This window comes from Tachypleus tridentatus, chromosome 2 (genome assembly GCF_004210375.1).
Source record: "Tachypleus tridentatus isolate NWPU-2018 chromosome 2, ASM421037v1, whole genome shotgun sequence".
NCBI classification, from domain to species: Eukaryota; Metazoa; Arthropoda; class Merostomata; order Xiphosura; family Limulidae; genus Tachypleus; species Tachypleus tridentatus.
Window position 1 is genome coordinate 142,216,070 of NC_134826.1, and position 13,989 is coordinate 142,230,058.

Sequence of the window (13,989 nt, forward strand, 5' to 3'; positions counted from 1 at the left end):
TAAAAACACAGCCCTGAGGGACCCCAAGTTTCTGTAAAAAAAGAACAAGAAAGTATTGAACCCATACGAACTTGGAATCTCCTGTCCATTAAAAATTTTTTTATAAAAATGGGTAAATGGCCACGTAACCCATATATATGGAGGTCTCACAAAATGCCATACCTCCATGTTGTGTCATAAGCCTTTTCAATGTCAAAGAATATTGATACAAGATGTTGTCATTTGAGAAAGGCTTCACTGATTGACGTTTCAAGTCGAATCAAGTTGTCCATGGTAGAGTGCTGTCACTGGAACCAACACAGGGTGGACGAGAGGAGGTTGTTTGATTCAAAAAAATCAAACAAGATGAGCATTAACTATCATCTCTAAGGTCTTATGGAAGTACAGCTCATCAAAGCAATTGGATGGTAGTTTAAAGGAATCTTGGGATCTTTCCCAGACTTAGAGAAAGGTAAGATAATAGCCTAGTGCTAGGCATTAGGAAAAACAATTAGAAGAATATCAAGAGAAGCAGGAGAGAGATAGCGCAGCATGTCATAGTGTACATCATCTGGTCCAACAGATGTACTGCCAGACCAATGAAGGGCCAGTTTCAGTTCCACCATTGTAAAGGGACAATTACAGTAATAGAGACAATCAGTTCGAAAGGAAAGAGGTGAACGCTCTGCCTGAGTCTTGATGGCCAAGAAGATGAAGGAACAAGCAGAAGTTCTAAATACCCGGCCAAAGCTTTCACCATCGGTGATGCTCCAGATATCAGCTACTTCTCGGCCATCAGAGAGTAAGATGGAGAGGGGGACAGAAGTGTAGTGCCCACTGACCTTTCAAATCTTGTCCCATATGATTTTGGAACTGGTGGTAGAAGATATGCCAGTTGTGAACTTAATCCAAGATTCCTTCTGGCTTTGACGTCTTACCCACCTAGCATGTGCACGTGCACGTGCCTGCTGGAAAGCAATGCAGTTTGAAAGTGTGGGATATCTACGGAAAGTATCCCAGACCCGTTTTTGAGCCTTCCATGCCATGTGGCAGGCAGGATTCCACCACGGACAAGGATATAGTGAAAAATGTGTCAAGATTTTAGGAATACATTTACTGCTGCCACACAGTCGTCTGACAGATGATGGCAGGATCAAGTTCCTCGAGAGCAGTGAAAGTGGACCAGTCTGCCTGAACCAAAGGATGAGGATCTTGGGGTTTGTTGAAATGTATGGGAAGAAAAGAGATGGGTGTATAAGTTGATTCATCAACTTTTTTAACCATAAAGGTCAAAAGGCTTTTCATTTGTTATGAGAACGATTCTCTTGGAGGCACAGAGAGATCTGTCTGCACACCCACTGTAGTTGTGGAACAAAGTGCAGCAACATATTTCCAAGATGTAGTGGAGGACAATTTCCGAGCCTCAGGATAATTAATGTTATGAGTTGTTCTCAAATGCTGCACCTCTTTTTTTCTCAACCATTTATGGAAAGAGCAAAAGTAGGAAGGGTGAGAACCATTGCAATTGACATAATGTGGTTCAGTTTCACACTCATAAGCATCGTGGTCCTTGCAACCACAACGAGCACGTCAGGGAACCACAACATGATGTCTTTGAGTGACCAAACCTTTGACACTGGAAACGTCAGAGAGGGTTTGGAATGTACGGCTGTACCCTGCAATTAAGATAGCCTGCCTTGATGGTGACAGGTGCACGTGGTGATGTAAATGTCAAAATGAGGATATTTGTCAACAGTGCAACTCCATCTTTGCGAGTGGAGATGCTCCTCACTGCAGAAACTCGAGTGAAGAAACCAGCGAGAATCTCTGACTCGAGGATGTCCTTCAAATCCCTCTCAACAATAATTCCTTGTGATGATTTCAAAGTAGCATGAGGTGTAACCTCAATAGGTATATCCCCAATTGCCTTTGAATTCCAGAGGAGTTCACTGTGTTGGGATGTGGATGTTTCAACCAATACATCTCCAGATTGAAACTTCTTTACTGACTTTGGAGAGCCAACAAGTCCCTCCAATCCCTTCTGAAATAAAAAAGGGGGACATTTGCCCTAACGGTTTCTCTGAAAGAGAATGTAGGATGAGAAAATGAGGTACAACTAGTGGTACAGATGTTGAAGATTGCTGATCAGGGTCTTCAAGACGTGGTCGTTTACCTATTGACTGTTTTTTTCACTATTTTATTTAAATTTTTTGTAGGAGGATCCATAGGAAAAAAGGAAAATTTTGGTGCCCACTGACCCCACCCACCATGGAGCCCTATGAGGGGACGCACTACAATGTCAAGTAAGGACACTGCAGCAATGCCAGGGTTTTGTGAGCACTATACCTAAACACCAGCATCAGACACAATGTCCTCAACACCCATTGAGAACTTCCAACACTGGTACTTGGTTGACTCTAGCCCAAGTAGACCAGCTGATTGGCCCAAGGGGGGCCACCCAAAGGCTGCCCGTCTAAAGGAATTCAAGGCCAAAGTGGTGTGTTAGGGTTGGACCCCTCAACCACCAGGATCCTCTCCTCCCCTTCACGGGTTGCCACGCATGGCAAACACGTGGGTGGATGTTTAGATCCCAGAAGAGGTAACCTGAAAGAACAGAACCTTCCCTAGGAGGTCCTCTTGCCACGTACAGGAATCCACACAGAGGGTTTGTAGAGAGAAGTGTGATTAAGATGTGCATTAGCTAGAATATCCTAACAGCAGAAGAACCAATCAAGACAGGGCAAAAAATCTACTGCCAATGTGGTGAAAAGAAGAGAACAAATCTACCCTGAAAACCTCTTTAGAGCATGATGAAATGTCTCAGACAGAATGTGAAGTAATGAGAGAATGCAGGAGGACGGTAAGAAAGACACAAAGGTTAAAAAAAATTAAGCATCAGAAAAGAAAAGTTAAGAAGTCTTCTCCCAAACAAGTAAAAAAAATTCTGAAGATTAGGAATTGACAACTAGCTACAAATCAGAACCTGAGAAATCAGTCAATGATGAGAATGAGGTACATTAATATCATTGTACAGGTGTTTGGGATATGAGCCTGTATGGACCTATATGTCAGGTGAAGGAAGAAAAATCTGGGTTTCATTTAGTAAGCGTCAAAAGGTACTGAAAGACAAAGGGGAAAATGGAAAGAAAAGAGCATACGTGTGACGTTACACCAAAGAAGAGATAAAAGGAGTGAGGACTTTCCTCCACAGACAAAGCTGTCACTTGAATAAACCATATAGAGGAAGTCAGCCTGGTCACATCCAAACTGGGGAGACAGAATGTCAGCTTGCATGGACAGGAGAAAGAGGCCAGTTTGCTTGAAAAAACCTATGACACAGTGAACAATGGTTGTCATATCCTCTACAGACAATGACCTATCCAAGAGCCACAACAGACACAGGTCCCACATTAGAAATATATTCAATCTCACATACATACATACACACACATTTATTTATTATGTTTTGTTTTTCTCACAGTTATAAATTAAACCAGTGAAATTTCAGTTTAATGAGCTACGATAAATCTCATGAAATTTATTAATAATTTTAAATCATACTCATTCTGTACAATACCAAGGAAACAGATGAAGTTATTTCAAGCACAAGTTCTTAACGCACAAGGAGGTTGTGGTACCCTCCTACTAGTGGAGGGTTATCACCACATGATGTTATCAATATACACTGGTGCAGTTCACATTAAACAATTTTTAGATGGGTGTTCGATCAAGGCTAGTGACATTCAAGTCTCGTTGTCACATGCAAAAGAGATCAAGCTATTCTGTTGAAAAGGTATCATCACAGAATATCCATGTTTTACAAGGCCATTCTTCACCCTAAGTACCTGAAGAAGCCAAGTTATAGTTATGTGAAAGTTAAAAAAACAAATGATAGTAAACTCCATGAAAAACTTTTATTCAGAAACTAAAATAGTAGCTAAGGCCTTCAGCTAGCATCTAAAGTAGACACGAGTCCACACCAAGGGCACAAACCAAAACTTGTGCTTTGTAAAAAATAGTTTCAAATGGAGTTTGTTCATACTTTTTAAAAACATGCATATGCAGAACTCATGTTTCTTGTTAAAGATTCTCAGTGAAACTATTTCTTAAAGAGTGATCTTTTGACTCACAAAACTTGAAGAAGAAAGAAAAACAAGTGCCACTGTTTCAACTTATTTTCAATACTTTGATACAGAAAACCATTTTATGTTGAAAAGAATAAAAAAGTATACATTATTTCTATTACATTGTAAATTATCAAGATAAACTTCCATGTGTATTCAAGCTTTGCACCTGTATATATAACAAGAGAAAATATGAATTAAAAATTCTTTGCAGTGCTAACAGGTTTTAGATGGAACATCAAAATCCCTGCATCTGTATAGTCTTTTACTCTGTCAAAAATAAGTAAAACAATGACACTTAACATATATTATTACAAGTAAGATTATATTAAATATATTAATATTTGATATGAAGCAAGTACAGTGAATTATTAGTTATCTAAGAATAGAAAAGAATCACAATTCCTTTACTTATTAAACAAAAAAGGTAAGGTTTAGTATAAGCTGGAATTGAATGTAGAGATATGGATTTAATAGGCCTAGCAATAGAAATAGAATTGAAAGGTTGTGAAAGACAAGAAACCATGGTAAACAAGAAGGAACACCCCCTCTGTCCTTATGTATGGAAGTAAGCTTTTATTATATTAATTAAAAACATCATACATAATAACGATTTTGTTGTTGTTTTTACTACATACACTTGTAAATATAAGTTTGAAGGTAGAGTTGGCATTTGCTGAATTATTAATCACAACATTAAAATGGAAATGAAATTTTAAGAATTTCAATTTTTTTTCTCAACAGAATGTAAACAAATAATAATACAGAGGGCCTAGTAGTATGTTATATCGAAAATGGTTTAGAATACGGAAATCAACAAGTTACGTGACAATCAACACTGATATAAAATCACAGTGAAATCCCATGTATCGGAATTATATTTTGACACTGAAAATTCATACCTTTTGGGAAAAGAATGCATTAGCTTTTATAAACACAAAATTAGCCAGGTGGTTAAGGTGCTCGACTCGTAATTCGAGGGTCGCTAGTTCGAATCCCCGTCACACCAAACATGCTTGCCCTTTCAGCTGTGGGGGTATTATAATGTGGTGGTTAATCCCATTATTCATTGGTAAAAGAATGGCCCAAGAGTTGGCAGTGGGTGGTGATGACTAGCTGCCTTCTCACTAGTCTTATACTGCTAAATTAGAAACAGCTAGCGCAGGTAGCCCTTAAACAGCTTTACAAGAAATTCAAAACAAACACAAAATATTCATATTTTTATATTGTAAAGATGTGTTCAATTTGGTGATTCAAAATTTATGGATGGAGCTATCCCTTAAACTTAATGGTACTGTTAACAAAGGCAGCAGAATAAACCTATAGCAGCATAACAATCTACAAAGAAACTTGTAGCAAGTCAAATCCCAGCAATAGTAAGCAAAGTATGGTGTCTTGTAAAAGGTTAAAACCCATGAACCAAAGTTCAAAGTCAAAGCCATACATATACCCTAAACAACAGTATGCAACATAATCAAAAAGTATGTCTGTACTAAGTACAACACAGAACAGATTCATTAAGAAAAGGCTTCCAGCCATAATCTCCATTTAACTATTACGTATCTCAAGCAGATAAAAAAATTAAATGCATGTTCAGGTAAAAAATATAATTGTTTGTTTGGTGTTGATTGCCGAGTCACAAAAAATGGCCTGGCCTGAAATTTGTTTTAACAAGTTGACCCCACATTTTTTTATCTACCTGGTCATTTCACAATGTAGCTTTTTTTTTTATTCTGTAAAGTATTTTGTTTTCTCAATGCCACTTATCATTTTTAAAGTATTTATAAATGGAAAATTATTTTCCACAAAACACACTGGCTACTTTTGCAATTGTTTATGTACATCAGCAATAGACTTTTAGTAAACATAACCACATGGATCATTCATGGCACACAGAGTAATGGCACTGATACTAAAATTCCTGCACAATCATTTAAGTTTCTAGATTGCACCATTTATGTCTTCTTTATTAAAAAAAGTTCAGAGTACCTGTCTTTAGACTTCCCCTGAAGGAGAAGGGAATAACCTACCTCCACATACCTCAGAGGAATGAATAGGCAATTTCAAAAACAGTTTTTAAGGGAATAACCTACCTCCACATACCTCAGAGGAATGAATAGATAATTTCAAAAACAGTTTTTAAGTTTGAACTCATTTTCCCATAAGAAGACATAACGGTTAAGATATCAAATTCACCAACTGGGGATTTCTTTGCACTCAGTAGAGTTTAGCAATAATTTGACTAATCATTTTTCTAGAAGCATCAATCATATTAATTGGTGTCAGGTAAAATAATCTATTAATCAAAATTATGACTATCATTTGATGTCATGCAAATAATAATCTAAATTAAATTAGCATTTTAGATTATTCCAATAATCTAAATCACTGAAAATTCCCCAACAAAATTTCTCATTATTATTTTTGATTAATTCAAGGTTATTCAGCTTAATTGGCAACCATCACAACCCATGAAAATAATTAACTAATTGACATTAGTATTTTCCAATTATTGCTACTTTCAATTATTCCAACTATCCAGTTCCAAATCTCATATAGGAATAACCAATTAATTAATTCTAACTGATCCATCATCAAATTCCACCAATAAATTACAGTGATCAGGCAGTTAAAGCAGGTGCTGAGAAACTATCACCCTCAAAAGTTCTAAAATCCTAAATTTGTTTTTAATATATACTTCTTCACAATAAAAGCTATAACTTGTAACAACAAAAGTTAACACATCAGTGATCTGAACCGTAAAACTAAATGCAATACCTTGTAATTAAAGTGTTTATACACAGTAAGTAAACTAAAAATAAAACACTTAAATGTCAGATAAATCCTCTAACTAATAATTAAGGTTACGTAGCTCGTACTTTCTGACTACTAAGACGAATACATCACCAGTAGCATCGAACGGTAGGAGAGATTTATGTTATGATCATGATTACGACATAGCACTTGAGTAAGGAAGCATATTATGCTAATATAATAATATGTAATCAAGCAATGATCTAAAGATATACGTAAAGAGTTTTACTGATGATGAAACGTATTTCACATTTAAAAAGAACGTTGGTCATAACTGAAAACAGACCACATTCTGTTGAAACTTAGTTACCTAGCCTAATTAGGCCTAGAGCTGTGGCTAAGCGCTATTATTAACATCTTATTAGTACTAATAAAATATTATATAATATACACATCTTTACACATTAAAGAATTGTAGTGTATCATTAACTTACCTGAGACAACCAAAGCCTCGTTTGGTCCGCATGTTTCAAATCCTGGCATATTTCTATTTCAAAACTAGCAACGATTTTATTACACAAGTAACACCAATAACCTACCAACGCCTAACGCTACTACGCCTTCTTATCCAAAACTTCAATAGGGTATAGTAATTCACTAATTGGTACACAAATCAATTACACTTAACAGACATAGAAATATGATATATAATAGATAAATTTGGAAAACGGAAAATTTAAATAAGATTTTAATATGCCGCAAAAATAACAGTAATACTAAAATTAATATAAAATATAATTTACACAGGGGGATGCATTAAAGCATTTCGATTGTCGTTGAGCGCTAATCTGTCTTTGTACAGGATTTTTATATTTCAAGTTTTATACAATTAAAAATAGTCCGAACTCTATGGAGCTACTATTCGAGGTTCGATTCCCCAATATCACCAGAGCGCAAATAGACCATTGTGTAGCCTTGCTCTAAAAATAATAATAAATAAATGAATAATAAAATATGTATATAAAACTTCATGTTAACAACTAGTTACAACCACCATACAAGAAAGAAGGTTCTTAATTATTAGGATTGGAATCTATACAAGAGTATTTCCCCAAACTGTATTTTTCCGTTCGTGATAAAGTATAAGTCTTAATTCAGTAAAAAAATAGGTTAGACCCCAAATAAGTCTCCAATGTTATTTATTTTGGTAAAAATAAACTTTTAACATAGAAAAAAGTACTGTGTGTGTGTTCTTTTTATAGCAAAGCCACATCGGGCTATCTGTGGAGTCCACCGAAGGGAACTGAACCGCTTATGTTACCGCTCTAGACTAGAGGGAAGGTAGCTAGTCATCACAATCCACTGCCAACTCTTGGGCTACTCTTTTACCAACGAATAGTGAGATTGACTGTACATTATAATGCTCCCATGGCTGAAAGGACGAGCATATTTGGTGCGACGGGTATTCGAACCCGCGACCCTTAGATTACGAATCGAACACCTTAACCCACTTGGCCATGCCGGGCCTGACAAAAAGGAGACAATTATTTAAAGCATTGGATGTAATTGTGATAATTGTATTGTATTATAACAACAGGGATATAGAAGAATCATTAATCTTGTTAATTAGGTTCTAAAGCAATGGAACTAACTTGTGTAGACTTTTACACAAAAAATGGAATTATTCAAAGCTCTGGATACAACTATGGTAACCCATGAGGTAAAAAAGTGAATTTGTTACTTATTATATTGTGATAATACACGAAAGAAGAAATATTTCGTCTTGTTAATTGGGTTTTAAAGTAAATTAATCAACTTATATGGATTTTTGAAGAAAAAGAGAATTATTTATTAATATTGTAGATTCAACTGTGGCAAACAATAGTGCAAAGAATTGTTGTACATACGTTTGATTTGTTTGGAATATATATTATTTTAAAATAAGTGGATTGTGTGATGTTCATTTATTGTTGAAACGTGTCGCCAACATGTCACAGGCACATGATGTGTTTGTTGTCCCAGTCACTGGCTAATGGCCTGGCATGGCGAAGCGCGTAAGGCGTGCGACTCGTAATCCGAGGGTCGCGGGTTCGCGCCCGCGTCGCGCTAAACATGCTCGCCCTCCCAGCCGTGGGGGCGTTATAATGTTTCGGTCAATCCCACTATTCGTTGGTAAAAGAGTAGCCCAAGAGTTGGCGGTGGGTGGTGATGACTAGCTGCCTTCCCTCTAGTCTTACACTGCTAAATTAGGGACGGCTAGCACAGATAGCCCTCGAGTAGCTTTGTGCGAAATTCCAAAACAAACAAACACTGGCTGATACATTCATCACGGGTTGCAACAATATTAATTTGGACTTTGACAAGCTCACTGACTATTTTGGACAATCATGTCCTTCACAGTATCATGTTTTCGGTCTTTCAAGAACGTCTGTTTAAACTTTGGGGCTAAGAAAGACGAAATATTGATTTGCTTCTCAGAAGCTTTAATAGCATTGTTGTATCTGGAAAGTAGATCTTCTTTAAGGAAAGTTTCATCTGTAACATCAAGAGACGATATTTTCTTTGGTATAAAATATATTTTTCAAGAATGTATTAACTGCTGGCCAAAATATTAAGGCCAATGAACACAAAGAAAAAATATGCATTTTGCGTTGCTAGACTAAACCACTTATTTGAGTAGAGCTTCGAAAGATTAAAATAAAAAAGGTAAAACAAAAATAAAAACATTTTTATAATTTTATAAGAAAAATGCGAACACTATGAAATTATCCTAAATACTAGCTGGTCAAAAGTTTAAGACCATATTGAAACGAAGCGTTAGTCGGTAAAAAAGTAACAAAATTTAGTCATTTGTTTTCAATCATTAGCGTTGTTAACATCTCCTTGTTATATTGGGTAAAAACATGCCAAAAGCTAAAAAAGTTGAAAGAGTTGGAATTTGGCAGAATTGTGGAGCTGCAAAAGCAAGGTCTCTCTCAACGTGCCATCTCTGGTGAGATTGGGCGTAGTAAAACTGCTGTTGCAAATTTCTTAAAAGACCCTGAGGGATACAGAACAAGAATTTCATATGGTCGGCCCAAGAAAATTTCGCCACCGTTGAGCAGGAGGATTCGACGGGTTGTCCGGCAAGACACCAGCCGATCGTCGAACCAGATTAAGACCCTTACGGACGCAGAATGCAGCTCAAGAACAATAAGACGGCATATACGAGAGAAAGGTTTTATAAACCGCAAACGTCGTTAAAGGCCACGCCTCCTTCCACACCAGGAAACAGCTCGGTTTACTTTGCTGAGAAGCACCAAACATGGGAAGTAGAAAAGTGGACGAAGGTTTTGTTCTCTGATGAGAAAAACTTAAACTGGATGGTCCAGATTGCTTCCAACGTTACTGGCGCGATAAGGATATCCCACCGAAACAATTTTCTACACGACACAGGGGAGGAGGTCCCATCATGGTCTGGGGTACTTTCTCCTTCCATGGAACAATGAAGCTTCAGGTTATACAGGGGCGTCAAACAGCAGCTGGCTACACTGGCATGTTAGAGAGAGCATTTTTATTGACTGAAGGCCCTCGCTTGTGTGGAAATGGCTGGATCTTTCAGCAGGACAACACTGCAATCCACAATGCCCGCAGGACAAAGGACTTTTTCATGGCGAATAACGTGATTCTTTTGGACCATCCAGCGCGTTCGCCCGAAGTGAACCCCATTGAAAATGTTTGGGGTGGATGGCAAGGGAAGTCTATAGAAATGTACGTCATTTCCAAACAGTGCATGATCTTCGTGAAGCCATCTTCACCACTTCGAATAACATTCCAGCCAGCCTTCTGCAAACGCTTATATCGACCATGCCAAAGCGAATGTTTGCAGTTATTCGGAATGACGGCCGTACTACTGAGACCTCTTGTTGGGCATTTCCTACCCTGTTTAGAACTTCTTTTTGGTATGGTTTTAAACTTTTGACCAGCTAGTATTTAGGCTAATTTCATAGTGTTCACATTTTCCATATTTAATGCTAAAAATGCTTTTTAATTTTATTTTCCATTTTCTTATTTTCAACTTTCGAAGCTCTACTCAAATAAGTGGTTGAGTCTAACAACGCAAAATGCATATTTTTTCTTTATGTTCATTGGTCTTAAGATTTTGGCCGGCAGTGTGTAGAATTGGTCTGCTTAGTGAAACTTTAACATGAAAATCTCTTTGCAGAGAGTCTGTAAAGCTGTGAATTCACTCCAAAACTATAGCGGCATATTTCACGATAGTAAAAGTGTCTTGGTTTGGTGATAAGTTTAATTATCCTCTGTTACACATATTAGCTTTTCCCTTTCTAAAGATTGTGATATTCTGTCATAGCTGTAACTCAACTGATGCTGTTTTAACAACAATACCATGTTTCTACTACGGTTTCTGCCTCACTGCTGTTAATGACTTTGTTCACAGCAAGGTTTGAGTTATCAGGAAGGAACTCAATCTTTGAATCTTCAAAATGGAGTCAAATGCTTTGGCATAACTTGATCTATTATCTCCTGTAAAAACTTTCTTAAAGTCAAGCGACGAGACTGTTTGTGCCTATATCTTCAAGAGCTTCACAGATACTTTCTGTCCTTGGTCATCAGGAAGAGGATCTGTTTCTATACAATCACATTGAAGATTATAGTCTTCACCAATAGAATCGATCAGTTAAGATCTTTTGATTTCCTTTCTTTGTGATCCATAAATACGAGCTAGTATTGTCTCAATGACGTCGGTGTGACCTGAAAGGGAATCTCTTGGTTTATCTTTTCAAGAAACAAAAAATTCGAATTTGGTTTCACCGATGTATAAATAGATATTATAATATTCGTAATAAATGCAGCCAGTACATTATTAACCCTAGCCTGTTTGGAAGAAAACTCATTTTTTAACTTCTTCCTAAACTATCAAATATTCTTATTTGGTTCCTACAATGTTAATGAAGATTTGTCTTTTTTGTTTGAAATTCCAAGTAAATTCCTAATAAAGTTAGAAATATCGCTAGGACGAATTCTAATCATATTAATTTTAAACCTTAATATTAAACACATTTCAATAATTAACATATTGAAATCAACGTTGCCTCTAAGTTTTTTTTCAATAGCAGCTCTTGCCGACCCAATTAATTAATGCATTAGAAATTCCTCTAACATTAATCTTATTACAAGAAAGACACATCATTCAAAATATATTGAACTCCTAAGCACAGGGGCAAACAAAAATATATAAACAGTATTGGTAACTATATATGTAGAAATTAAGCCTAAAGTTTGTCCGACTTTGAGGCCTACGGCTAACCTTGCAGTCTTTTCCAGAGGGTTGTTACCATGGAAATTATAGCAGCGAGAAACAATGGCCACCACAATGAACACCATCTACAAGAAAGGAAATAGTTCTTGTAGATGCACCGTACATGTAAAATAGTTCTCAGTATATCTACAGTAGATAAAACTGGAAAATTGTATCTCTACTCTTGATAAAACTGAAAACCTGTATATCTGCAGCAGATAAAACTGTAAATCTGTATATCTACAGTATATAAAACTAAAAACCTGTATTAAACTAGATAAAACTGGAAACCTCTATATCTACACTAGATAAAACTAAAAATCTGTGTAATTACACTAGATAAAATTGAAAACCTGTATATCTACACTGGATAAAACTGTAAACCTGTATATCTACACTAGATAAAGCTGAAAACCTGTATATCTACACCAGGTAAAACTAAAAACCTGTATATATACACTCGATAAAACTGTAAACCTGTATATCTACACTAGATAAAACTCAAAACCTGTATATCTACACTAGATAAAACTGAAAACCTGTATATGTACACTAGATAAAGCTGAAAACCTGTATATCTACACTAGATAAAACTGGAAACCTGTATATCTACACTAGATAAAACTGAAAACCTGTATATCGACACTAGATAAAACTGAAAACCTGTATATCAACACTAGATAAAACTGAAAACCTGTATATCTACACCAGATAAAACTGAAAACCTGTATATCTACACTAGATAAAGCTGAATACCTGTATATCTACACTGGATAAAACAGAAAACCTATATATCTACACTAGATAAAACTGAAAACTGGTATATCTACACTAGATAAAACTGGAAACCTGCATATCTACACTAGATAAAGCTGAAAACCTGCATATCTACACTGGATAAAACTGAAAACCTGTATATCAACACTAGATAAAGCTGAAAACCTGTATATCTACACTAAATAAAACTGTAAACCTGTATATCTACACTAGATAAAACTGAAAACCTGTATTAAACTAGATAAAACTGAAAACCTATATATCTACACTATATAAAGCTGAAAACCTGTATATCTACACTAGATAAAACTGAAAACCTGTATATCTACACTAGATAAAACAGAAAACCTGTATATCGACACTAAATAAAACTGAAAACCTGTATTAAACTTGATAATACTGAAAACCTGTATTAAACTAGATAAAACTGAAAACCTGTATATCTACATTAGATAAAGCTGAATACCTGTATATCTACACTAGATAAAGCTGAAAACCTGTATATCTACACTAGATAAAACTGAAAATCTCTATATCTGCACTAGATAAAGCTGAAAATCTGTATATCTACACTAGATAAAGCTGAAAACCTGTATATCTACACTAGATAAAACTAAAAACCTGTATATCTACACTGGATAAAACTGAAAACCTGTATATCTACACTAGATGAAGCTGAAAACCTGTATATCTACTCCAGATAAAGGTGAAAACCTGTATATCTACACTAGATAAAACTGAAAACCTGAATATCTACACTGGATAAAACTGAAAACCTGTATATCTACACTAGATAAAGCTGAAAACGTGTATATCTACATTAGATAAAGCTGAAAACCTGTATATCTACACTAGATGAAGCTGAAAACCTGTATATCTACACTAGATAAAGCTGAAAACCTGTATTAAACTAGATAAAACTGAAAACCTGTATATCTACACTAGATAAAGCTGAAAACCTGTATATCTACACTAGATAAAACTGAAAACCTGTATATCTGCACTGGATAAAATTGTAAACTTGTATATCTACACTAGATAAAAGTGAAAACCTGT

At 35.9% G+C, this 13,989-nt stretch overlaps 1 pseudogene across 1 annotated transcript in view; it reads right to left on the reverse strand.

Moving 5' to 3' along the window:
• Positions 1–7,695, reverse strand: part of LOC143245261 (flotillin-1-like) — a 33,876-nt pseudogene extending 26,181 nt beyond the window's left edge. The window contains exon 1 of the transcript XR_013025542.1: positions 7,352–7,695. The product of XR_013025542.1 is annotated as a flotillin-1-like (transcript). The remainder of the gene's footprint in view (positions 1–7,351) is intronic.
• Positions 7,696–13,989: the final 6,294 nt, after the last annotated feature.